The 25,404-nt window shown below is 47.0% G+C and overlaps 1 protein-coding gene across 2 annotated transcripts in view; it reads left to right on the top strand.

Annotated features, from left to right (window-relative positions):
• Positions 1 to 2,328: 2,328 nt before the first annotated feature.
• Positions 2,329 to 25,404, top strand: part of LOC111155877 (NCK adaptor protein 2) — a 147,238-nt gene continuing 124,162 nt past the window's right edge. For both annotated transcript variants that reach the window (XM_022516324.1, XM_022516322.1), the window contains exon 1: positions 2,329 to 2,415. The gene's annotated coding sequence lies outside the window, so the exon portion shown is untranslated. The remainder of the gene's footprint in view (positions 2,416 to 25,404) is intronic.

Here is a 25,404-nt window from a genome sequence, read left to right as displayed (position 1 = left end):
CACTGCCCTTGGGGAGACCTTGGGAGAGGGAAGGAGGAAATGGAATTGCAGTGAAGTTCCTCCCAGAGTTGAGACGCCTAGTGGATTCTTGGCCAAGCCTGAGACCGTGGAGGAGGAGCTACTTTGGGAAGGAGATAAATTTCATTCTGAACCTGGAGATATTGAAGAGTTGATGAGCTCCAGAGAGACTGCAGACAAGTTGGGGAACTCTCTAAGGTTACAGATCTGGGAGTTAATCACTGAACATCCATTCTGGAAGCATACCAAAAAAAAAAAAAAAAAAAAAAAAAAAAAAAAAAAAAAAAAAAAAAAAAAAAAAAAAGAGAACCCTCTTTAAAAAAAAAGAAAAAAAAAAAGACACATATCAGAATAAAACCAAAGGGCCAAATTCTGCTTTGGGATTATTATTGTTAGAAGCTGGAAGGACAACATGCCCTGTAAGGGACAGATGTGAAAAGGTCAGAAAGGTAGCCGTGTTATATAGGTGAAAAGATGACTGAATTTCAGGTAATACCAGAAATGCCATGTCCTTCTGAAAACTGCATAGGATAAAGATTAGGAAAGGGACACTGGGTTTTAGATATAGAATGTCCTCAGGGACTTTACCTTTGTAAATGAAGGGAAAAGGAAGAGGAGTTCAAGAATGATGATTCAGTGATGGTTTACAAAGCAGACAAGTTAAAAACTGGGTCAATGTTATTATAGGTATTTTGGGTAAACTAATTTAAAATTGGGCCAGACCATTTATCATGATTCTGCTTTCCTTATTAATAAGACAAAAGAATGACCAAGGTACCTCTCTCCCAAGGTCAAAGAGAAGCCAGCTATCCAGATTCCTCGATCTTGGACCCATCCCTGCTCAGTATATTGTACCTACTTCCAACTGGTCACCTACTGAGTGCTCCCTATAGAGAGGAAAGGTGCCAGGGACTGACATAGGAGGTAGGTAAATATGATCTCTTCATTTGTTAGATTTTAGATTGGTTAAGAAACACCCGTGCAAGGTTTCACGGTCCAAAAAGCAGAAAGGCAAACACTGTACTGTGACTTCAAAGTTATACTGGTTCTAGTTACCCTACTTGGGTACTTCCTTTTGGGAACAAGGCAGGGGATGAATGATTCAGATGATACAGCCTTGTCACCTTGGGTAAATTATTATTGCCTTAATAATAATGAGAAGCCAGGAGCCTAAGAAAGAATCTCATTAACATGGATCCAGGCTATTCCGTCAGGAAATCAGAATCATTTGAATAGTAGGATTTCCTTTTGGAAAGCCAGATGGGAAGGAGACTGGAGAACAGACATCTGGATGCCTGTGCGTGTTCTAGGAAAACTTGTCTTTCCCCTTCCTCTTGGGTTTTAATTTTCCTTATTTGTTTACAGGTAACCACCTACGTGTGGCCAGGTGACTGGACCAGTCCCACTACCAGTGGCAGCTGCTTCGGGGACCCACATTCTGGCAGCTCCTTCCATGGTTCTGCTTGGTGGGCCCGCTTGAGCGGGACAGTGGGCACGGGGGGCTGGGTTCCCTCTCTTCTTCTTAAGTGCTTCCGACAGGAATGATGGAATACCAAAGTGTTCGTTTGGGAAAGTAAATAGATACAGGGCAAATAAATAAAAATGCCGAGAAGCAATTACAGAAAGGAAGTGACATTTTTACGTAAGTCACTTTTCTGATGGACCACAGGCCTGCTTTGCTGAGAGTGCCGTGGGAATGCTTCCGGGAGGGGGCCGGTCGCCAAACAACTAGAGCGTCGTGATAAGAAAATCAAACAGAAAGAGGATGGAAAGGCCACCCAGCAGTCACTCGAGGCTGGAAGTTGCTGCCTTTATTTCCTCTCTGTTTGGCTCACCCCCACCGCTGCCCCACTCCCGGAGCCGGCAGTTTGGGGAGCGGGAACCTCTCCTCCCGGTCGGCGCCGACCCCGCGCGCCCGCCGCGCCCGCCGCTCCGGAGCGCCTAGTCTCCCGGCCGAGGCCGAGCCCCCGGCGCTGCCTGCGCGCCCCCAGGTGTGTGTCGGGCCCCCGCCGCGCGCGCGGGCTCGGGCCGGCCCCTGGGCGGTGTCGCGGCGCGGCCGGGGAGGAGCGGCGGGAGGAGGGGGAGGAGGAAGCGCGCGGAGGAGGCGGGCGCAGCGCGCCGGGGGAGGGTCGCCGCCGCCGCCGCCGCCGCCGCCGCCGCGGGGATCGTCAGGCCGGAGCCGCGCGGCCGAGCGGGCGGCAGGCGGCGGGGAGGGCTCGGCGGCGGGAGGCTCGCGACGGCCGGGCCGGCGGGGTCCGCCCGGGCCGGCAGCGTCCCCCGAGCGGCGGGAGGAGGGAGCGGCGCAGACAAAGACTGGCGCCTGGGCGGGCGCTGAGCGGCCGCCGCCCCGGGACCCGCGCGGCTGCCCTCCGGCCTCGGCGGGCGGCCCAAGGCGAGGTAAGCGTTGCGGGCGGGCTCGGGGCGGGGGCCGCGAACTTGGACCGCGCGGCGGAGTTGGCGCGCGCCGGGGGAGGGGCCGGGGGGCCGGTGCCCTCAGCGCTCCGCGGGTGCCTTGGGGCGCCGCCGCGGCCTGGCCCCCCGCGGCCGCGACTGCCGGGCACCTCCCGGCTCCGCACCTTCCCGTCCGCCTTCCGGGCGCCCCCCTTCACCTTCTCCGGGCAGGCGCGGGGGGCGGGGGCAGGGGCGAGGGCGGCGGGCGGACGCAGGGGGGCCTGGGCGGCGCGTTCCCGGGACCAGAGACTCCCGGGCGCGTGGGGCGGGGAGGCGGGGGAGATGCGTCCGGCCTGCGGGCCGGCAGCCGCGGGCACCGAGGCGGGGGCCGGTGTGGGACCGTTCGGTGGCCGGGGTTGTCGTGGCGAGAGTCTCCGAGAAGAATAGCCCCGCTTCGCCCGGCCCCAGCGCGGGGACGCGGGAGGCCGAGCATGGCCCGGAGAACTTACTGTGTTTATGGCAACTATTTACGATCCCGCACAAAGCTTGCGGTCACATCGCATAAAGGAGGTCCTCGCCTGGTCGAGGGGCGCTTTGTGATGGGTTCCAGGCTCTGCGTCCTGTCCCAGATTTACATGACTCTCTTACAGCCACCTGAAAGAAAAGTTTCTCACATCGTCTGCCCTCTCGGTTTATTCAGGGCGATTTAAGCACCGAGTGGTTCTGGAAGAATTCGGTGTGTGATTTTTAAGGCACTGAAGGTAACTCCCTCGTGAGCGCAGTTAGCGTGGCATTGTGTAGAGGTATCTAATTTGCAAAAACGCTTTAATTTGTAGACAGTAATGATCGCTGAGGAAGGTCTGCGCAGGATGCGGGGTGGGGGGGTGTCATTCACTGATGAACCGCAGGCACCTGACTTTAACTAGCATTGTAACAGCTTCAGGGACAAAGCAGGAACCTGTATGGTGGGCCTCTATCACTTCAGACAGTTCCGGTTGGCGGTTTCCCCTTTATTTGGTTTTGTTTATTTTGCCAACAGGTTTAAGGCTATATCTGCCAAGTTTGTGTCTGCATAATGGGATGAGCAGGCCCCAGGAACCTACAAATCTTGCAGGCCTCCTCCTTCCATTGACCCAAACAGAAACTGTACCCCAGAGGCCAGTGGGCATTGACTTAGCCCAGGACCTGCAGGTAGGAGAGGCCCTTCCTAGTTCAGGCCCAGCCCTGGCTTCTCCTGCCTTCTGGGAAGGGATTTGGGTAGGAATGAGAGTAATTCGGGTGTGTTTCATACCATTGCGTTTGATATTGTTAGCAGCCCTGCTTTTCAAATCTTCAAATGAGTGAAAATGAAATTAACCAGGGCTACTGTAACTTATCAAAACAGATCTAAACTTTGCTTCTGAATACTCTTAATGCCCTTACCAGGTGCTCCTAGATAGGTGGGTAAATTAACAGGATTGCTTAATGCCCTTACCAGGTGCTCCTATGTAGGTGGGTAAATTAACAGGATTCCAGCATTTGCGGTGTTTATAGACCTAGAAGGGGAATGGTGGTAGTGAATGCATGGAGAGAAAATGGGCTTAACTGGGAGCTGGGGCTGTTGATGCAGGTGTTTGGAACAGGGATTTCCCAAGAAATGGGTGTTAACCAGGCTGGTGAAGCAGTGACCAGTAAGGGAAAATCTTACCTTAATTATTTCTCCTGTTGAGGTTGGTGAGGTGTACTTTTGATGGGAGAGAAAGGCCGGATGTTTGTGGTCTTCTGGCTGCAGCTACTTGGAGGCTGACAATGAGAACTTCAAGCGGTGGGGAGCTTGTGGAGAAGATGCTTGACTCTGCTTCCTCTCCGCTAGGCCTCATCTGGGCTCGGAGCTTCTCAGCTGCTACCAAAACACAGGACAGTGTTGATCACCGAACTTAGGATCAAACTGGGTGGCAAATCACCACCCGTGGAACTGACCACTCCATCACCCACCTCTGCCCACTTGTGGAGAAACTGGCCCCTATTTATTTATGTATTTATTTATTTTTAAAGATTCTATTTGTAAGTAATCTCTATACCCACTGTGGGGATGGAACTCAGAACCCTGAGATCAGAAGTCCCCTACTCCACCGACTCAGCCAGCCAGGCGCCCTGAAACGGGCCCTTTTTAAATGGGTGGGGCTGTTTAAGGTGCATTTCTAAGAACTGTGCTCAGTTTACAGGCTTCAAGTTTTGCTTTATTACATGCTATATGCTTAACTTCTCTCCTTCCCTGAAATCTGTGACCCTACCCTGTCATTTGCATTGGGGGATCATTGAGGTTTTCCACCCGGCAGCAGATCTTATGTACACAGTATTTGAGAAAGGCATTATCATCCATATTAAATACACCGGAAATCTTCCTTGCACATGCACAAACTTGATAACCTTTTGAAATACCCTAAAGACTTCCTGATTGCCTGGAATAACCTGGAGTCCTTTACTTGATAACTTGCATTAGCTTAATTTGCCCTGGCTAAATGAGGCTGTGTTGCTCTCTGGGATACACATGCTTCCAATGGCCCAGACTGACTTGCAGTGTGTGCTGGGGGCAGAGAGGGCTTGTGGACGTGGTTCTCCATCATTCAGAATGAGGCCGGCTAGCTGAGGAGCTGAAAATTGCTTGCTGGACCTGCAGGGGAGGGCAGTGGGCAATGTTTGGGAAAACTAGTAAGCTGAACTTTTTTTCACAAATGAACTGGAAACTCCCCACGACTCACCCCAGAGGCTTAGGGAATTAGTTTTCCCATCCAGAGGGATAGCAAATGGTGCTTCCAAATGGTTTCTCTTTCTTCAGATGAGTGATGGAAACCTTTCATGGCATGTTTTCAAAGGGCCTAAGTTAAAAAGTGCTATCATGTATGTTGTTAAATGCTTGAGTTCAGACAACTTAGAAGGAGGTCAAGACAGCCTTTAACTGGTTATCAAAAGTATGCAGCTAAAGTAAAAATAGTTTCCTAGTTCTTTAGGCCGTTTTAGTAACACAGTTTTAAAAATTAGACTGTTTTTTCTTTTCCTGCATTTTACTTTGAACAGATCTCTAAGTATGTATTTCTGAAGGTGTAATCAACATTAGCAAGTTATATCCACTCCCCCCCCCACACATACACACGTCACAGTTTGCCCTTTGATTTCTTGTGTTCATACATTATACTCATGGCTCCCAATGAATACTAACTAAACACGTGAATACCGAGTTCTGAGCCTGTTGAGTTATTGGGGCTCTAGGTTCCCACGGAGATGTGAGTAATGAAAGATCTCCAGGATCTTTGTACATCTGCTCAGAACCTATGACATCGTGGAAGGTTTTGTCCCCAGGATGTCCAGACAATGGGCGAATTTGGTCTGGTGGCCTCTCTCTTTGGTTAGATCTTGGTCAGAGGAGTCATTTATAGTCCTGCAGCTACACTTAAACCAAAAACCAAACCAAAACAAACCCAACAAAACAAAAAGCAAAACAAGAAACAAACCTGGTTGCATAACCACCTGTAGGTTTGGCTCCATACATATGCTTTTCAGTGGATTGTGCGAGCCAGCCTCAACTGGCAGCTTGGGGCAAAGCCTTCGTTGCCTTCTGGGTCAGTGAGTTTGTTAGCTCCGCCTTACTTCTTCCTCCCCTTTGTATTTTTCATGTTTTTAAGAGAAGAAGTTTCCAGCACATTCTAAACTTAAATATTGCAGTTTCCTCTTGGTAGTTGTGCTGGTCAGTGGTTCATGAAGATCCGAAGTGCCATAGGCAGATAAAAGTAATCGGTGTTAATACTGACATGCTAATTCAGGGCTTACAAATGGCGTTCCACACATGCCATCCTGTTTCATATTTGAAATAACATGGTAAAATGGGCTCTGGTCCTTCTTTCTCCGTGAGGAGTCTAGAGCTCAGGGACAACAGCAGGGAGGACAGAGCTTGAACTTGAGGATGGTAAGTGCTTCCCATCGGATCCCTGTGCTTTTAGCCCTGTGGCTAAGCAGATGGCAGGTGGGGAACCCCAGAAGGGTGCTGGGGAGCTGTTTTTGTAAGGTTACTGATGTGCTAGCTCATCCCACTGGGAAGCGGAGTGCACAGACCTTGCGTGGATGCCTTTGTCACATTGCAGGTGCAAGCAGAGAGTGGTGGGAGCAGGGTCTCCGTGTGCATTGACTCTTTGAAGGTGAGCCGTTTCGGGGAGGCCGTGTCAGTGAGCAGTTCAAGTGAAACTTTTGTCCTCGCTTCGTTGCTGGGAGCCAGCATCACCCTAGACAGTGCCTGCAAGTGGAAATGTGCTTGTTCTTGCTCACCGTGTGCTCTGGGTACAGAAACAGAACCGCACAGGCCGGGTGCAAAACAGAAATTTGTTTCTCATCCTTCTGGAAGCTGGGAAGGCCAAGATGAAAGGCAGGCTGATTCAGTCCTTGGTGAGCCTCTCGTCCTGGCTTGTAGAAGGGCACATTCTTGCTTTGTCCTTGTGTGCCCTCTCTTTTCTGCCTGGAGAGAGTTGCTGGTGGCTTTTCCTCTTATAAAGTCACCAGTTCTGTGGGATTAGGGCCCCACCCATACGGCCTCACTGAATCTTAATTACTTCCTCAAAGGCTCTGTCTCCAAATGCAGTCACACTGGGGCTTAGAGCTTCAACATACTGGGAGGGGGCGGGGAACAAGTCAGTTCATACCAGTGTGTAACGCTGTGTTAGGAAACAAGACTGATCATCTTGGGAAGTCCTCTTGCTTCCTTCACCCAGATCTGGAATCTGTATTTGAGGACACCTGCCAGGGGTGGTTACAGAGCAGAGGTAAGGAGGGGATGGCGGCTCATTCCTAGTCACACAGACTCAGCATAGGGAAGGATCCTTGGCACTGGGCTTCCAGATGCTGGTCAGATTTTAGGTGGGATGATTAAGGGGAGAGAGCAGTGCTGACCTAATGCAGTTATGGATGCTTCCCCTCAGTGGAGGTAGGTTTTTTTGGGATCAGGATTGTGATAAAATATCAGATCTAGGGAAAGCACTGGGTTTGTATGGCCGTGAAAGCGCTTCCTGGCCCTGGGAGAAGAGAGCAAAGTGGGAGGGCAAGGCCATCCCCTCTGGGCCTCTGTTGCTGTGACCCTGCAGCCTCTGCGGTGTCAGCAGGGGTCCCTTCGGTGCTGGTGCAGGCCCGAGTTTGCTCAGGTACACCCCGAGCGCTGTATGCCCACTTCTGACTCAGGTCAGTTTGGGTTGTGCAGGATGATGGCGGAAGGCAGGGGGAGGTCTGTGTGGCAGACGGCTCTCCCGCTCCAGATTGGTATGTTCATTCGTTTATTCACTTAGTCCGTCATTCATGTGAATTATCCAGCTTCTTATCGATTGTGCCCACCTAAAACTCTTGAGTTTCACAAGCAGACGTCTGCGTGTCACTGTCTCTTGACTTGCAGGCCTTCTCAGTTAAGAGCTCCATCAGTGACTCACTCAGTCATCCCTGAATACCCCACCCCCCACCCCCAGACTTAGTGATCTTCCCACCGGAAGCTCTCCTACATCTGAGTCCTGCTGTACTTCTGATTTCCTCTTGTGCATGGACTGTCAGATCCCTTTTGACCACTCTTGCTGATCCGTCTGGCTCACCGCACTGTGATTCCAGACTGGCCCTGGTGCACATCAGACCACTGTCCCAAGTCCTCTGTGTGGCATGCGTGGGTCTGCACACCTGGGCTCCCTTCGTGTTTCCCCCAGCTTCTAAATTTACCCCCCCAACCCCCGCCTCTGCCCTGTACCCTGAGCCACTACAGTCATCTGTGTCTGGACACTGAATGTCACTTTGCTAACGGCGGTAACAAGACCGAAGTTTATAATCACCTTCGTTTCAAAGAATTCTGTCCACGGGGCTTGATTCAGTGGCATATACTAGTGGCATCACCGCATAGCTGCAGGCCTGCACCTCCGAACCGTGCATGCCCCTGAGGGAGGAGAGAATGGGTGCAGAACGTCCTGTGTGTCTGCTTTCATGTGACCTGTTTCCCTGCAGATGCCCTTTGAAGTGATTGTCAAGAACAGTGCTGTTCTGTTGAAATCTGCTGCGGGCCACAGATGTGAGCCACGGACATAATTTTCAACGTAGCCACATTGAAAATTTGAAGCCCAACAAATAAAACTAATTTTTGTAATATTTTTTATTAATTACCCAAGAGCTCTAAAATATTTTTATTTCTACGTGTAATTGATGGCAAGTCTTATTAGTGAGATAACGTACATCGTCTTCCTTGTGTGTGGTCTTTGCAATTGGCCGTGTTCTGCACTGTTGGCCCATCACGTTCCTTCTTGCCCTGGAGCGGCCAAGAGCCCGGTGAGGCTGGTGGCCGCCATATTGCGGAGTGCAGGTGGATCTAATTCTGATGATTCCACTTCATTTATTCTGTACATTCCAAAGTTGAGAAAGCTAAAAAGACAGACTGCAAACACTTTGGAATAATAGTAACGGCAATTATTATTACTCCGGAGTGGGAAAGGTGTAGTCCATGTAGTTATAGGGAATAATGTAAGATCTCGTGCCCTCAATTTTAGAGGCTAAAGTCAGATTTGATTACATGTAATTAAAATACTTGGTACATTTTACAAAGATTTTAAAAATGTGTTTTGGATTCTAGAGGCTAAATTACCAATGTAAAACAACTTTGGGTATTAGGATTCAACCTAATTCTGATGGATGTGAAGTACTTGATTTATAAGTACTAAAGCGAAAATCGTATTTTCTTTAGTGATTAGTTTATCCGTGAACACATACACACAATCACACATTGTAATTACTGTTCTAAGTACTTCATACAAAGTAATAACTCACTGAATCCTCTCAAAAATTAAGTGTTTTTTGTCCTTCTAGATCAGGGTGCAGGTAAATAGCAGGTTACCTTGCCTGAGTTTCCACAGCTAGCAAATGGCAGGTCTGGAACTCAGACCCCCTGACTTCAGGGTCTCTGCTCTCATCCCCGAAGCTAGGCCACCCATCTTTTCATTGAGATGTAGCTGAAAATATGTAAACAGAACTATAGACTTTTATTAGGTATAATATTTGAGAAACTTTGATGGAAAACCATTGATAAAGAGTGGAGCTTGGATATTGGTTCATTCTGGAACGTCTTTGATTAGCCAAGCAGTGGAGGAAGGCCTGAGCTTGGGAAGGACGGAACAAAGAGTTAGAGCCACTCACCTGGCTGTGGAAGGCTAGCTCTGTGGGGTCTCAGGGGAGCATGACCGAGCACCCTTGGCCTTGCTTCTCCTCTCGGCCCTTCCTTGCTGTATCCCGGAGGTCGGTGCTCCTCTGATGGGCAAACTCGCCAGTTCTGAGATGGGCATCAGCATCGCTGGAGGGCTCAGATGGTTGGACCCACCACAGAGGCTCTGATGCAAAGGTCTGGAGTGAGGATGCCCTCTTCTGCTGAGTTCCCACGTGACCTGTGTTGGGATGGGCACCACACACTGAGAAGCGGCGCTGAGGGATTTGCAATAGGACACCGGTGAGTGAGGAGGTTTCCATGCTGAGTAGTAACAGCATTACTACAGTAAATTAACAGTAATTTGAGAGTGATCCGCAAACCTGCCTCTAGCACTGTTGGGCAGGTCTGCGCACGAGGCCCCTTCATATGTGTCTGTGTGGTGGGTCCCCACCCAATGTCCATCACCGTGGGGACTGCGGAGAGAGGACTGGGGATTCTCTTGCTCCTCCACGAAGCTCCTGAGCCTTTTGGGAGGCCATTGTCAGTTGCAGCTGTGTCTTAATGAGTTCCTGTGTAGTAATGGGAGGGAGGGGCTTGGAGCCTGGAGCCCAACACACCAAACGCTTTGCTTTTGTGCTTTGATGATGTCTGTGTCTTGAAGAATCCCAAAATGGTTTTGAAAATCTCCTTCTCAGATCACTAGAGAGGCCAGGTCAAGTGTCAGTCTGGATTTTCGGAAGGCTTCTATTATAGGTTTCCGATGGGGGCATTGACATTGGTCGCCATTCCAAGCCAGACCGTCCTTAACCTAACCTTCCATTTTGGGGAGACCCTTAGAGGCTGTCAGAGCGTTGGCTAGCCTTTTCCCAGAGCGGGTAGCCCTCACGTGGAACGAGGAGTCTTGTGTCTCTGTTGGGGAGGCGTCTGTGTGTCTGTACCAAGACTTGGGAACACAGTGGTTTCAGAAGGACTACACCTTGGGCAGCTCCTCTGAATTCACAGGCTTGGATTTGCAGTCAAGCTGTTTCTTCTGTGGCCAGCTCTGTATGTAGCATGTTCCAGGAGGAGTAGCGGCAAAGATTGCTTTACTTAAACAAGCGTAATAATTCTCCCAGCAGCGGTGGGGGTGGCCAGCTAATAACTGTTCCAAGAAGCTGAGGTCACACTGAGATGCCTAGAAAGTGCCAGTGGCTGTCTTACCAGACAAAGCCCATCAATGTCGACATTGATTTTCCTTGGAGAATGTGCCTCAGTTTAATATCTCAAGAATTTTGGCTGAATATTTAAGGATGTCTGCAAGTCAACAAATAGTTTAATTATGTCACTCAGGAGTCGGGCTGCAGAAGAGAAGAAAGAGCAGTTGCTCTTTTCTGTTCTTGTATGTCCATTTTAAGGACAGTGACTTTAAAAGCTTGTTTCCCTATTTGCAAGTCTGTTGGTGTTGGGGGGGTGGTGGGGAGAGGTCTGAATCGGTGATAAACAGCCCTCTTACTGCTCTGAGTGACAGAAGCCAGCTTGGGGACGTTAACATAAAAACTGCAAACTGCTTGAGAATTTTTAAGAGATCAAGAAATAACAAGGGATTCAGGGAGTTATTTTAGAGACAGTTTCAGGAAATTTGATACAGGCGAATAGTGAATTTTCATCAAACCACTTTAAAAAAAAAACCCAATTGAGGAACAGAATCAGGCAAGACAGAGAGAAAAACAGATTTTTCTTTCCATTTTCTTGGTTCTCCACTCCGTGTTTCACCTTTGCACGTGACTTACTTAATGTACGCCACCATCCCGACCATTTGTCTTCAAGTCCGTTTTCCATCTGTCTCCAGTACCTGCTCTTGGATGGTTTTTTCCTTTATGTGCTTCCGGTATAGCTTTCCTGGGCCATCCCTAGCTTGTAGTTCGAAGCTGTCCCTGCTACCCCTTTATTAAGCCATCTGTTGGGCTTTAGTGCCATCTCCTACTTTTCTTAGTCGGTCTTTTTTATATGGTTCAGAAGATAAGACCCAGTGGTGACTGTAAACACACTTTGCCATTATCCTCTAAAAAAGAGAAAGGGGAGTGGGGATCACACACACTGGGCTGTCTGAATTTCCACTTTGGAGCATGCCTGGGTGGAACCAAGGCTCACTTGATGTGTCACAGAGGAAGCCTCCAGTGTTGACTACATTGCTGCTTAAACTTGACTGTGCCCTGCGCTCAGCGACGTTCAGGAAAGCGGATTCCACCTGTCAAAAGAGAGAGGCAGATCCTCTTTTCCTCTGTGTGTCAGGCTGGTGGGGGTTACATGTTGGAGGAAGAAGATAAGTTTTCAACGTCATGCACATTAGTACGAGTAAATTCCCATCCATTTTTGGATCTTACTGGCTATTAGGTATGGATTAAGAAATGAAAGCCATTCCCTTTTACAAATAACAGAAATCCTTTTTTTTTAACTGTTAGTATTTTAAAAAACTTCATTGAGATTTGAACCTCCAGTCCCATATATAGATGAGTGGTTCTCAACTGGGGGTGATTGTGCCTGTGTGGACATTTTGCAGTGTCTGGAGACATTTTCGAGTTATCTTGACGGGGCAGTGCTCCTAGTGTCTTAAGTGGCCAGAGGCCAATCGTCCTACAACCAGTAGGACAGCCCTCATCACTGAAAATGAACCCAGCCAGAATTTCGATATTTAAGCAACCTTGATGTCAGTGAATGCTTCTCTACGTAAACCCTTAAATTAATGGCACTTGTATTTTTTCACATAGTTGCCCATATGGCGATCATTTTTTTTCACCCATTTTTATAAACACGAAAAATATCTATTTAGAGAGTTAGACACTTTATACATCTTAACAGTTATATAAAGGAGAAACCTACTTGACTATAAGTGACTTAACCACAGTTTATCTGTAACACCATTTGTGGTAAAATATGGCATACACTGCTTTTTCAAATTTTCTGCTTCTACATATTTGGACCATATAAGTATATAGTGTTGATTTGTGGGAAACATCTTGAAATCTGGCTGAACTGTGATAAAAACATGCTCCCCTTAGAATGTCCACTTACAAGGAAGTAATGGGGTCCCTTCTCAATTGCATTTATTTATTTGAGGAAGAGAGAGAAAGCAAGTGAGCAAGTGGAGGGGTGGGGGTGGCAGGAAGGGAAGGGGCAGAGGGAGAGAATCTCAAGCAGACTCCCTGCTGAGCACAGAGCCCAAGGGTGGGCTTGATCTCAGGATCCTGAGATCATGATGTGAGCCGAAACGAAGAGTCAGCTGCTTAACTAACTGAGCCACCCAGGTGCCCCCCTCAATTGCTCTTACTAAGTAATCAGTTTTCAGAGGTTGGTCCACTCAAAATCTTTTTACGTAGCTGAGAATCCTTTCAACTGGTGACTGTCCATAGGAAAAAAGGTTTTTGTTGTTGTTACTACTAAACTTCCTAAGATTCTAGGTTCAACCTGATAATCTTTGAGCAGGTCACATCTGTTAGCTTTCAAGTGTTTCACTCCTGCCTTTGTATAGCTCCGAAAAAATAAACTCTTCAGGGGAGAGTGAGTGAAAATACCACAAATTAGACCTTATCCAGGGACATGGAAAGAGAAAATTATAATTTGGCTGTTAGTCTCTGTCTGGGTTAGTGGCAGAGCTGCCTATTAGCCAGCCTGGAATATGACGTTGATGTCCACAAATTTTTTTTTTTTTTTTTTTTTAAAGACTTAAACTCCCACTTGACCAAGTCCGATAAGCCCAGGAATTAAGAGGGCTCTCAATTAGAAATTTCCCTGGCTTTATCTAGATCTGTTTTATATAATTCACTTCCTGTTGTACTGCTCTTCCTTTCTACTTTTACTTTGTTGCTTCTTATCTTCTTTCTTCCTGTGCAGTTGTGAGGATAAACAAAAAATCAGCACTTTGTGAGTTTTTGAATTTCTGTTGGTGAAGATCGTTCAGAGCACAATCAGTCTTTTCTTTTCCAAAATGCTCCCATCCTCCATGGACTGAGAAAGGCCTCTGAAAAGTTAATAGTAACTCTTTGGACAGACTTAAGCATTCTAGGTATGAGGTCTAAAACAATGTAACGTATCTCATTGTTCTTTGCCCAGGCTGGGTATCATTGGATTCTTCCAGCCTGGGTGGAGGGAGGCAAATGTTGTCATAAGCTCTTGTGTAAATGAGGAGAGCGCAGGTCACGGGACAGTGGCTGGCCACCAGGGGTCTTGTGAGTGGCCGAGAGGAGCCTCCCAGGCCCACACTCTCAGCAGTACATTGGGTCTGGGGTGTGTGTGAGCTGTTGGAATCCAGAGCTGCGGATCCTGGCTGTCCTTCAGGCTTTGTGTGCACGTCTCCTCCCTGAAAATAAAAGGTTGGCCTTCCTGTAGTGACTTCTTGACTTTTAATTATAATAGGAGCTGGAATAACACAGTATGGTCCTGAACTTCATTAACAGCTGGTCAAGATTTGAACTGCAAAAACACAGCGTCCTCTGAGGAGTGGAGGTGTAGACTCCTCTCCACCTGCTGCTTATTTGGCTCAGGTTGTGCAGCAAACCCGTAACCTCCCAACCTCTGTTTTGTCTTCTGTGAAACAGGGCCATAACACTTCTCAAGGTTTTTGAGAACCTTGTATGGGCCCGCTCTTCCCTGTTGAAAAATTTGAACCGCACCGGGCCTTTTCAGAGACGTTTCTCCCAAGGAGGGGGGCCCAGCTGAGTTCCGTGGTCAGTTTTGTTGCTCTTCATTTTTGGTGAATGGGGTTTGAGGATGGCAAAGGCATGTGCGCAAGTGTAGAAAAGGCTGCGTTATTCAAGCCGATCTGACCTACAGACTGGACCGCCGTCCCCATTTCGCCCAGCTGCATGGTCACACAGCTCGTGCTTTGGAGGGCCAGCTACGGGAGAGGCACTCTGCCTCGGGCTCAGGACCCAAAAACTGGCCCTCAGGGATCTCAGAAGCCGATGCAAGCTGGGCTCACTGGTTCCCACTTAGCTCTCAGCCCAGCTCACTAGTCTATGAAGTGACTGTTCCCTATGTGTGGGGTCTTGTAGTGGGTACAAGGAGGCATGCGGGGGAGTCCCCAAGGCCAGGTAGACCTCCCTGCGTTCCAGGGAAGGATAATGTTTTCTTTGAGATCTGCAAGAACTTCTTCGTTCTGCACGCAGCCCCAGAGACCTTGCCATGGTCCCACTTGCCAACTGTCAACCTCTGTCACCGCTGCCGCTGGGCTGGCACACCGTTCCCGCTTCCCAGGAAGGGCACTGTTCTTGCAGGGCCTGGTGGAGGCTCGGGCTGCCCCTTCGCTTAGGATGAACACTTGATTTGGGGGGTCAGCTAGTCCCTAATTTTCAGAGAATGTGAACTCTACTTATATGTTGTTTATTTCCCTGAGACTTTTAGATCTTAAAAACCGGTAAGGCCGGGCGCCTGGGTGGCTCAGTCATTAAGCCTCTGCCTACAGCTCAGGTCATGATCCAAGGATCCTGGAATCGAGCCCCGCATTGGGCTCCCTGCTCAGTGGGGAGCCTGCGTCTCCCTCTCCCACTCCTCCTACTTGTGTTTCCTCTTTTGCTGTGTCTCTCTGTCAAATAAGTAAGTAAAATCTTTAAAGAACAAACAAAACTAAACAAAAAAACTGGTAAGGCTACTTTTTGGTGCTTTTAAGGGAAGGCTGGCATGGGGTATTAGACTAAACTTCCTGACTCATTTTTTTAATTGGTAATGGCATAAATGCATTGTGCCATTACATTTTAATCCAGAAAAGATTTATTTAGTCAGATTATTACTTCACTTGGGTTAGTAATGAGTATTATAAACCACTCCTGTCCAGACATCTCCCAGTCTTATTTTGTATCCTACTGATAGTCTGGTTTGAAGTGTGTGTCCTTTGAAACTTAAGCTCTTTCTTACTTCATTATAGATGTTCTTTTTGTATATTTTAAGTGTAGAGTTTCAGATTGTTGACTTCTGCTTTATCTGGTACCCAAATCATTGTGCCATTTGACAGCGTGTTGATATGAAACTAATTTCTAAAGGTGGGCCAATTTTGTGTTTCTGTTCTCGCTCTGGTTAGCGTCTAGAAATAGCTTAATGGTGGCATGCCAAATAATTAAAATCATAATTAGTGATTTGTCTTCCATTTCATACGAAACCAGTTTACGTTTCACTTTTGATGATGTGGATTAGTGTAAAGTAGTTTTTGTGATATTCTGTAATTAATTTGTGATACACTGTAATTAATGCTTAGTGCTCAAATTATCTTAATTTGAGAATAATGAGAACGTAACTTGAGATATGAGTATTGTGATGCACTTTTAAAGATTGGTTGGAATACATCGATTCCTGGCTCTTGGGGGCCTGAGTAGGAGAGAATTTAATGTATGTTCAGTTAGTTTGTTCTGCATCTCATTCAAGGGAGGCAGTTTTTTGTTGTTGTTTACAAACTCATGTAGTCTCTTACCTTACATATTCAAGTACATATAGCATGCTGTTTGAAGAACGGCATAAAAATTGTACTGAGTTCCAGCCATGTAATAACCTTATTTTATTGTGTTAAGCTAATTCGGTACATTTATCTCCTTTTGTTCATTCTGGTTTTTACCCACTTGTCCAAAGTACAGTTTGTAATTCTTGAAAGTCGTCCATGTTATGCTTTGCATATGTGTATTTATGTATAGTACATATATATTTTTAAATAAACCTTTAACTTTTGAATAGTTTTAATAATTTTTTTAAAGTTTTAAAAAATTTCAGTAAGCCTTCTACGCAACATGGGGCTCAAACTCACAGCCTCAATATTAAGAATCACATGCTCTTCCAACTGAGCCAGCCAGGTGGCCCTAATTTTAGAATAGTTTTAGATTTACAAAAAAATTCCAAAGATGGTATTGGTACCTTATTGCTAATTAAAGTCTGTACTTGATTTGGATTTTCTTGACTCTTACCTAATGTCTTTTTTCTGGATCCCACCCAGAATCCCACATGACACTAGTCGTCATGTCTCTTGAGATTCCTCTTGGCTGTGACAGTTTCTCAGGCTCTCCTTGATTTTATGACCTGTATGCTTTTGAGAAATACCAGTCAGGTGTCCTTTGGAACGTTCCTCAGTTGGGATTGGTCTGATGTTTTTCTTATGATTAGACTGGAGTTACAGGTTTTGGGGAGGGAGATCATGAGGTCAAATGCCATTTTCTGTGCCTTGTCTCAGTGGTATACATACTGTCAATGTGACTCGTCACTGTTGCTCTTGACTTTGATCATCTGGCTGAAGTGTTTGCAGGCTTCCCCGCTGTAAAGTTAACTGGTTTTTCCTCTGTCCATATAGCAAGTTTGGGGAGGAAGTCCCTTAACACAGGGAGGAGTTCTATTCTGCGTACTCGAGGAGGGGCATGTTATGTCTGGGAGTGATTTGAAATTCTGCACGGGAGATTTATTTATTCTCTCTGAGGGAGGAGGGTTTTCAGTGGTCACAGGGGCAGTGTAGCACTGCCCTTGGTGCTGTTCCAGAGGAGGGAAGACCGGAGCCTCCCTGCTTCCAGAATGTGGCCCTGGGGTATGTATTAGGCACACAGATTCCTGGGGCCAGCTTTGGCCCTACTGCCTGAGTCTCCTGGGAAGTGCTGGTTTGGGATTCTTCCTGTCGAACCAGTGGCCCAGGTGGTTCTTATGCTCTATATTACCATTTGAACCCTCTCTCCTGCCAGGAGCATCTAGTCCCGTGGCTTTTCTGTGAAGGGCCTCTGGTCTGATCACCCCCACGGTTTTAACCCCTTCTGGATAGCGTAAGTGCTTCCCTGTGTAAGCACAGGGTCATTCTTGCCTCTGCGTGATGCCCTCGGAGCTCCACAGAGGGCAAGGAATGCAGTTATAACCACGGACCCTGTGGGTAGGGCGGGTCTGGGCCGCAGGAGAGCAGGTCTCAAATGCCCAGGCCTGTCCAAAAATGCTGTTGTTGTGTGTGTGCCCATGAGAGCACGCGAGGGACTGTGTGAAGGTGGGGGTGGCCTGTGGACGCTATCCAAATTTGGGCAAATAATAATGGCCGGCAGATGTCCATGGTCTCCTTGGGTGCCCAGTGCCTTTGGCTGTGCAATGGCTATCTGTCTCTGCAGCGATCCCTGATTGCAGGGGAAGGTGGTGGCCCCAACTGGCTTCTCCTGTTGGAGGAGGAGTTTAGTGTGGAGGGAGGTCCTGCAGTGGGCTCGGCCCATGCTGTAGACAGAGTCTGCTGCTGGTGGCCCTGCCCACCTGCCCAGGTACTATGATAGAGCTCCAGGTGTGTATATGGGCAGAGGTCCAAGCCCAGGTGGGAGTTGGCTTAGTAGCTGGCTTGGGGTCGGAGAAGGCCTTGGAAGGGCCCTTTTTTCTCTAGCCACTGACCAGAGGTTCTAGAGAATCTTTCTCCAGAGCGAGAAGAGTGGTTGACCTTTCTTTTGGGTGTGGAAACGGTCAGAGTCAAGGTCAGGAGCCCATTTGCTTTCCTTTTTATACCTCCTCTCCCCATACAGCAGTGGTAGGATTTGAGGGTTGGGGGTGGAAGGCTTGCATACTGTTCCACTCCTCAGAGCAACATGGACCAGAGAGATTCAACTGTACTCATTCACACAAATACAGTTTGTATTAGTGCATTTGTTTATTAACATTATGGGACACGAGCATTTGCAGTGGCCTCTTTGAACATGATTTCCTTTTAAATCCATGCCTCTGTGTTCAGCATATAATTTACTATTTCTCTTTTGACCTGCAGATTTCTTATTTTTAAGAAATCCTGTCTTTTTTTCTAAATTTTTGTTTTGACCCAATTTTTGGGAGGTTTTGTGTAGAAGAATCACTCGAAATGAAAACCAAAGACTCAAGGTTTGTTGGAAAACATTTAAGGGCACTATTTCTGCGCAGTTGGCTGGTCTTGGGTTTTCTTTAAAATACACGAGCTTTTTGAGAGCATAGTTTCCATAGAGTGGTGCTGAACGGAGTGATCGCTAAAGCTTTCTTCCAGCTCTCAAGCTGGCAGAGGCCTTACTCTAGGAAGTGGGTCGCACCTAGTAGAGAGCGCATCAGACTGGGGGCTGGGTCCTGGCCCTGAGCTGTGCCCCCATATCAGTAGGCCTTGCTGTTATTCACATCAACAAAAGAGCCCTCTGCTTCGAAATGTCCCTCCTGCAGCCCCTTGCCCCAAGTCTGGACTCCAGGGATTTGCTGAATCCGATGGCCCAGATTCATGGCATCATGTGAAATTCCAAGTGACTCCCCAGAGTGGGAATCCTGAACCCAGGGGGTCTGTTTGTGAGTCGATGGACTTGGGTGGGGGGTGGTCCAAGCATACCAGGTGGGAAAAACTTACATTTTTATTTTCACTAGTTGTTAACTGAAATTTAGTATTTCCTTCCATTGTGAATGCAGATCACACAACCCTTGACATTCACAGTCCTCCCAGAAATGACTGGGATTCTCATAACTGCATCACGGTGGTTGCTGATATGTTGAAACTCGAGCTACTGTTATCGTTCCTTTGAAATTATGGTGGTTATTAGATCTGCCGTGACACCCTTTTGTTCAGTGAGTTAATAAAGGAGCACATATATTACGATATCTCAAATGTGTTTTTTAAATAATATTTTAATAACTGTGCTTTAATCCAACTGCATAAAATGAAAACCATTTGGAAGCCTTGTGAGGAGGAGTCCTGCAGCCTCACCAGCCTGACTTGAGGGTGGGCGGGCATGCACAGGAGGGCAACACCTCTCTGGGACCCGGTGCTCCTCTGTCTGAGGGGACAGACGGCTCCTGGGCCCTACCTAGCCCTTGGGCTAGAGATGGTCTGCACAGGCCTTGCGGAAAAGTGATTTAATTTGTTGCCTGGCAGAACTCTTCCCAGTCCTGCAGTGATGGCAGAACATCTCCCAAGTGGGGGGAGGAGGGGAAATCGTTTCTTGAAAAAACCAAACCAAAACAAAAAACTAAAAAGAATTTTACTTAAATTAGATAAAAAGCCTAAATCATTGTTTTTGTGAATTTAATCATTTAAATTGTCAAGGTAGGAAAATATATATTCAGTTCACTAGCTAAAAGAAAATGAATATAAATATTGTTCTTGGAGTTTTGATCATTTAGTAGAGCGATGGGGGTGGGACGTGGATTTGGTACCTGGGGGTTTAGAGTAACGACCAGCATCAGGAAAATGTTGATGACTTAAAAAAATCTGTTGCATGAAAGAGGTGGACTTTTTTTTTTTTTTTTAAGATTTTATTTTTATTTATTTATTTAACACAGAGAGAGATTGCAGGTAGGCAGAGAGGAAGGCAGAGAGAGAGCGTGAGAAGCAGGCTCCCTGCTGAGCAGAGAGCCCGATGTGGGACTCAATCCCAGGACCCTGAGACCATGACCTGAGCTGAAGGCAGAGGCTTAACCCACTGAGACACCTAGGCACCCCAAGAGCTGGACTTTTTGATTCGCAGTGGTGGTGTGGCAAAATTCTGACCATGTTTCGCAGAAATGTGCCATAAAAAATAGTTTGGAAGAAGAACTGGTGCGTGCCTGGCTTGCCCTGTGCTTCTCTGTACGTAGGATTATAAACACTAGCTGCTGGGAATTCCCATAAAGTGATGGAGCGTGTGGAGGGACATTCCTGAAGTATTAATGTGACAGTCGCTACTATTTACTGAACGCTTTACATTTCATACAGTGTCCTGTTTGCTCGTCACCGTCATCTTCCAAGCTGCCCTTCTGCCTGCATAACAGTGTGGCAGGCCCTTTAGAGAAGCTAAGTGACTTATCCGAGTGTCAGTCCTGACAGCCGCTCTGTTTTCGTGGGGGGCATGTTCTGTTTGCACACGTGCACGGGGACCTTTGAAGTCCCTGGCTGTGTGCCTCCAGTGGGCAGGTGGAGGGCCCTGCGGGCAGGCTGTCGTCCGCATTCCTGATCATCTTGGCGCTGGGACTTGAGCAGGCACCCCTCCTCCCCTGCCCGGTCCTGCATCCCTGCGGACACCTGTGTCCCGCACACTTGGAGGGGCAGTAATCGAGCTGCCTCTGGACCCTGAGACCCCACCCATCTGGTTGGGAAAGCCTGGAGGGAAGCCCACTGAGGCTCATCTCTTCCTGGGCTTTTCCCAGGTGGGGTTTGCACTCTGCCAGGGCTGGAAGGAGGTGAGCTGAGCACTCATGTGTCATGGAGACCTAGCTTTCTCAGACATCTCTTTTCTGGCACTGTTGTTTTTTCTTTTAATTTTTCTTCTTTTTTTTTTTTTTTTTTTTTATTTTTTGGTGGAGTTTCTTTTCGTGTTAAAGACAACATACTAACTCTTAAAGATGGTACTTGAGGACAAAGATGCTTCCTGCAGTCTTAACCCAAGAAAGAAACTTAAGTGTTTGTAACTCGTCCTTGTATTTGTAAACATCTGTACAATTTTATGTTCATCTTAATGTGAACATTTCCCCCCTTTGTTAGTAATCTTTGTATCGTTTCCTTGTTGAGTGGTGTCCCAGAGAGGTGACAGAGCCATTAGAGAGAGAGCCTACAGACTTGTCACTTCGTTTCTTCTACTGAATTGTTTTCAGGGAATCCGTTCCTCAGAGAGGGGCTGCAGGGTTCAGTGCTGGGACATGCTCCTGGTTCTTGACCTTTGTTGCCACGATGCCCTTCTGAAGGCTTGCACCAGTAATGTGGAAGCGTCAGTGTCACCAAAACTACATGACTTTGGAAAGAGTATCAGCGGCCCCTCCGTAAAGGCATTTCGAGTTCGTGTTGTCTAGAGGACCTCATCTCCGAGTGATCCCCAAACAGCATTACTGTTCTTAAAAACAAATTGACTAGAATTTGTTCACACAGTAGGACAAACTTGATGTATTGCTTTCTTACTTCATTTAGATGTTCTTTTTTTCTAGAGCTGTATTCCCCTTTGTCTTTGTCCACCAGGCACCGTTCAGGGTGATCTCTGCGGGAGAAAGCAGGGAGCAGGGGGTCTTTAGGTGAGCAGCCTGGCCAAGCTCAGTTTAATCCCCAAACCTTTGCTTTCCTTGGCCTTCCTTCCCCCTGATAGGCGTGCAGGGATTTTTCCCATGATTTATTTATTTATTTTTTTAAAGTAGGCTCCACACCTATTGTGGACCCCAATGTGGGGGCCTGAACTCACCACCCTGAGATCAAGACCTGAGCTGAGATCAAGGGTCAGACGCTTAACCCACTGAGTCTCACCCAGGCGTCCCACAGAACTATTTCTATCCGTAGTGAGTACTGATTTATGAGATACTATTTTTAAAAGTTTTCAGATTTGCAGAATAACTGACCTGAGCTGCTTTCTTCCATTTTGCTGCCACCTGTAAAGAGCTGGTCAGAACTGGGAGTCAGAGAAGGGCTGAGGTTGGTCTCAAAGAGAACCCTGACACGGTCAAGTATGACTCCTCCCACATCTGGGCATATTTGCCCAGGTGCGAAACAGCTGTATGTGTGAAGTTAGCCAGGTCGGGTACACACACACACACACACACACACACACACGTCAGTGCCAGGATCATGGTGTTTAACCCTTTCTCTCAGAAACAGGGCTGACTTTGACCTGGCCGCCTAGGCCCTCCCTGTGTTTCGTCTCATGTCCTCCACTCTGTATTCCCTTGAGTGGTACTTTTTGATTTTATTTTTGCCGCATGATTTTATTTTTGCCGCATACATCGTATACATTGAATCAAATATAATGTGCTGTTAACTTGATACTTCTAGTGCCAGTGCCTAAATGGCCTACTTGTGGTATCAAAGAAAATCCTAGAGGCGGAACAGTAAGGTAACTTACAGAATTTGACTTTCCCGGGTCAACTTGTTACAACAATGACCTAATTAGTATTTTGTGAAAGGGATCCTTTACAATGTTAGATTTTGGTGCCCTGATAGTTAGAATCATTTAGGAACAGCTGCTTCTCTTCCTGGTGGTGTTAAAAAACAAAATGCAACTGAGTCAATTTTTTGAAGGTTGAACTGGCTTCCTTCAGTGACTTGTGAACCAGGAAGCATCTCATCCTGCAGACAGAAAGGCGCTCCAAGGAACTGTACAAAAAGCAAGACTTGTACAGGCAGAAGAGAAAAGGAACAATGAAGTTATAGTAGACAGAAAAGCAGATTGGTCGTGACAAGGTCACTTTCCTTTAGGGGATGGCAGCGGTCTATCAGGCAAATTACCTAATTAGTGCTAATGAGGCCATTCTTCATTGACTGGCCTAAGATTGCATTTCTGGGAGCATGGAAACTGTGAAGTTTGGTGACATGGGCCCTGTTTTTTTGTTGTTGTTGTTTTGTTTTTTAATTTTTATTTTTAACAATTTCCCTCTTTTGGTGAGACTCTAACCTGAGAGAGGTGATCAAAATTTAAGGCATTAGCACTACTCACAGCCACCACTTGAAGTGAGCTTTGCCGATTCTCTGTGGATATTCATAGGTGATGGAGTTTTTTTGCTGACTGTCTGTGTGGTATTCACAAGTCATGACTTTGTGTTCACATTCTTTTAGTCAGTCACTCTCTTCATTCCTTTCTTTCTTTCTTTTTAAATGGTTTTGACATTTCTTTCTTTCTTTTTTTTTTTTTTTTAAAGATTTTATTTATTTATTTGACAGACAGAGATCACAAATAGGCAGAGAGGCAGGCTGAAAGAGAGAGAGGAAGAAGCAGGCTCCCTGCCGAGCAGAGAGCCTGATGTGGGACTCGATCCCACGACCCTGGGATCATGACCTGAGCCGAAGGCAGAGGCTTAACCCACTGAGCCACCCCTCTTCATTCCTTTCTGATGTTCCATTCTTAGTTGAGCTCATTGGCTTGGTGGTTAGTGGCTGCGCATACAAACACCCACTTAAAGCTTGTGAGAGAGTACAGTGGACCAGGAAGATTATGATGGTTATTTTTAATGATTTATTTATCTACTAGAGAGAGAGAGAGAGAGAGAGTGCATGCATGGGGGTGAAGGGAAATGACAGAGGGAGAGAGAGAATACCAAGCAGACTTCCTAGTAAGAACGGAGCCTGACACGGGCTTTGATCCTAGGACCCTGAGATCATGACCCAAGCCAAAAATAAGAGTTGGTGCTTAAGTCAGCTGTGCCCAGGGTCCCCGTCATTATTTTAAGCAGGATAATTCCCAGTGCCTGGAGTACCTCAGAGCCATGGTCCCCAAGACCCACTGTAGTCAAGATGAAATCCCACTGAAGGGGTCACTCTCCGAAGCCAGCAGGCTTGGTCTGATGATCTTGTGTAGCTGAGCTCGGCTTCCCCAGAAGTGTCCGTCAGGGCAGCAAGTGGCATGGACGACAGCACAGACTAAAACAGTAATAATCAAGGGCTGTCTTGTTAACCAAGACCAACTTGGGCCAGAGAGGCCAGGAAGTTTTGTTGGTAGCTATGGCTGTTAACAGTGGATTTGCAGCACCTTCAAGAGTTAAAAGGTGAGGTTCTGGTAATAGCCGCACTTGCACCTGTGGCCAGGGGAGCAGTGCTCTATCAAAGGAAGCTCTCCTGGAGTTATGGATACCCCCCGCTAATTCCTGCTTGAGTTCGAGGCTCAGAGCTGGGAAGGTGACAGCCTTAGAGACCAGTAAAATTGAAGGGTCTGTGGGCCACAAGGCAGTTTTATTCTGCTTATCCTTGCCTTGTGTCCCTTTCTTGGTACAAGGCTTGGACACAAGGTTTTCTGGCTTTGGGGCTGTTAAACTGAGGCAGGGAAATAGAAACGCCGGGTTAGGGAGCCTCACTTGATAGAGATGGGGGATTAGTTCCAGAGAAATTGAGGCTTTCGTCAATTGGGGGAAAGTGTGTGATGGAGAGACCTACGGGATCGTCAGCGTCACGGCCAGTCCACCGGCAGTTTGGAGACTGGATTATCCCTGCTTGCGGTGGCCCGAGCGTATGAACAATCTTTCAGGCCAGAGCAGAGCGGAGTACGGGCAAATGAATCATAAAGGCCTTTGGGTTCTAAGAATTAGGGAAAGGTTGGTCAGAGAGGGAAGAGGAATGGAGAGAAACACTCTTGATCTGCTGTCTTGGGTGGAAGCAGTCTACCTTGATGTTGGCTGCTTCTCTTCTGAGCCAGTTTGATCTTGAGCTCTCCAGCATTTGCACAGGACCAGCTGTCAGGTGTGGAGCCTTCTTCAGCTGTGAGATAGCACCAGAGTTTCAACACCTTGTAATTTGGTGTCAGTGATCAGGAGTTCCTGCTAGGGTCCTTTTCAGGAGTCTCACTTCTGCAAATGCATCAGAGTAGGACAGCAGTGGTCTGTAAATGTCAAAAGACTTAAGGATGCTCATTGTTAGGATTTTTTATAATGGAAATGGTAAAAATATTTGGTCATTTGTACGATGTACAACATTTTAAGATAATAGTCGCAATTATGATAACATTATAGTGGGACATCACGGATTTCTAGGAATTTCATTCGTTTTCTAGAACACTTACATTCCGAACCTGCGTCCATACAAGTATAAGATAAGGAGGTTTAGCATCTTTCATTTGAGAGTGCATCCCACGTAACTTAACAGCAAATAAACCTGATTAGTTTAATATTTTACCCAGGTGAGAGACAAATCCTTTGAGATTTTCCAGGGACCCTCTGGGAAATCTCAGAGTTACTTTAAGGTGGAAAAAGCCCCCATTTAGAATTTGATTTTAGGAAGTTGTCAAAACGTCAAGTGGTTTGAAAGTCTGAATAAATGGATCACAGATCATTGTGAAATAATCCTTCATTATCTTTTTAACCAAAATGACACAGAAGATGGTGTTAAAGGCAAACACAGAAGGTTACAACGCTGTGAACAAAAGTTAGCTCTTTTAGTATTGAGAAGATTGGGTTTTCTTAAG

Source organism: Enhydra lutris, unplaced genomic scaffold (assembly GCF_002288905.1).
Source record: "Enhydra lutris kenyoni isolate GAN:26980312 unplaced genomic scaffold, ASM228890v2 scaffoldscaffold44, whole genome shotgun sequence".
NCBI classification, from domain to species: domain Eukaryota; kingdom Metazoa; phylum Chordata; class Mammalia; order Carnivora; family Mustelidae; genus Enhydra; species Enhydra lutris.
The sequence above is the reverse complement of the archived record's forward strand: the minus strand, read 5'-3'. Positions and strand labels throughout refer to the sequence as shown.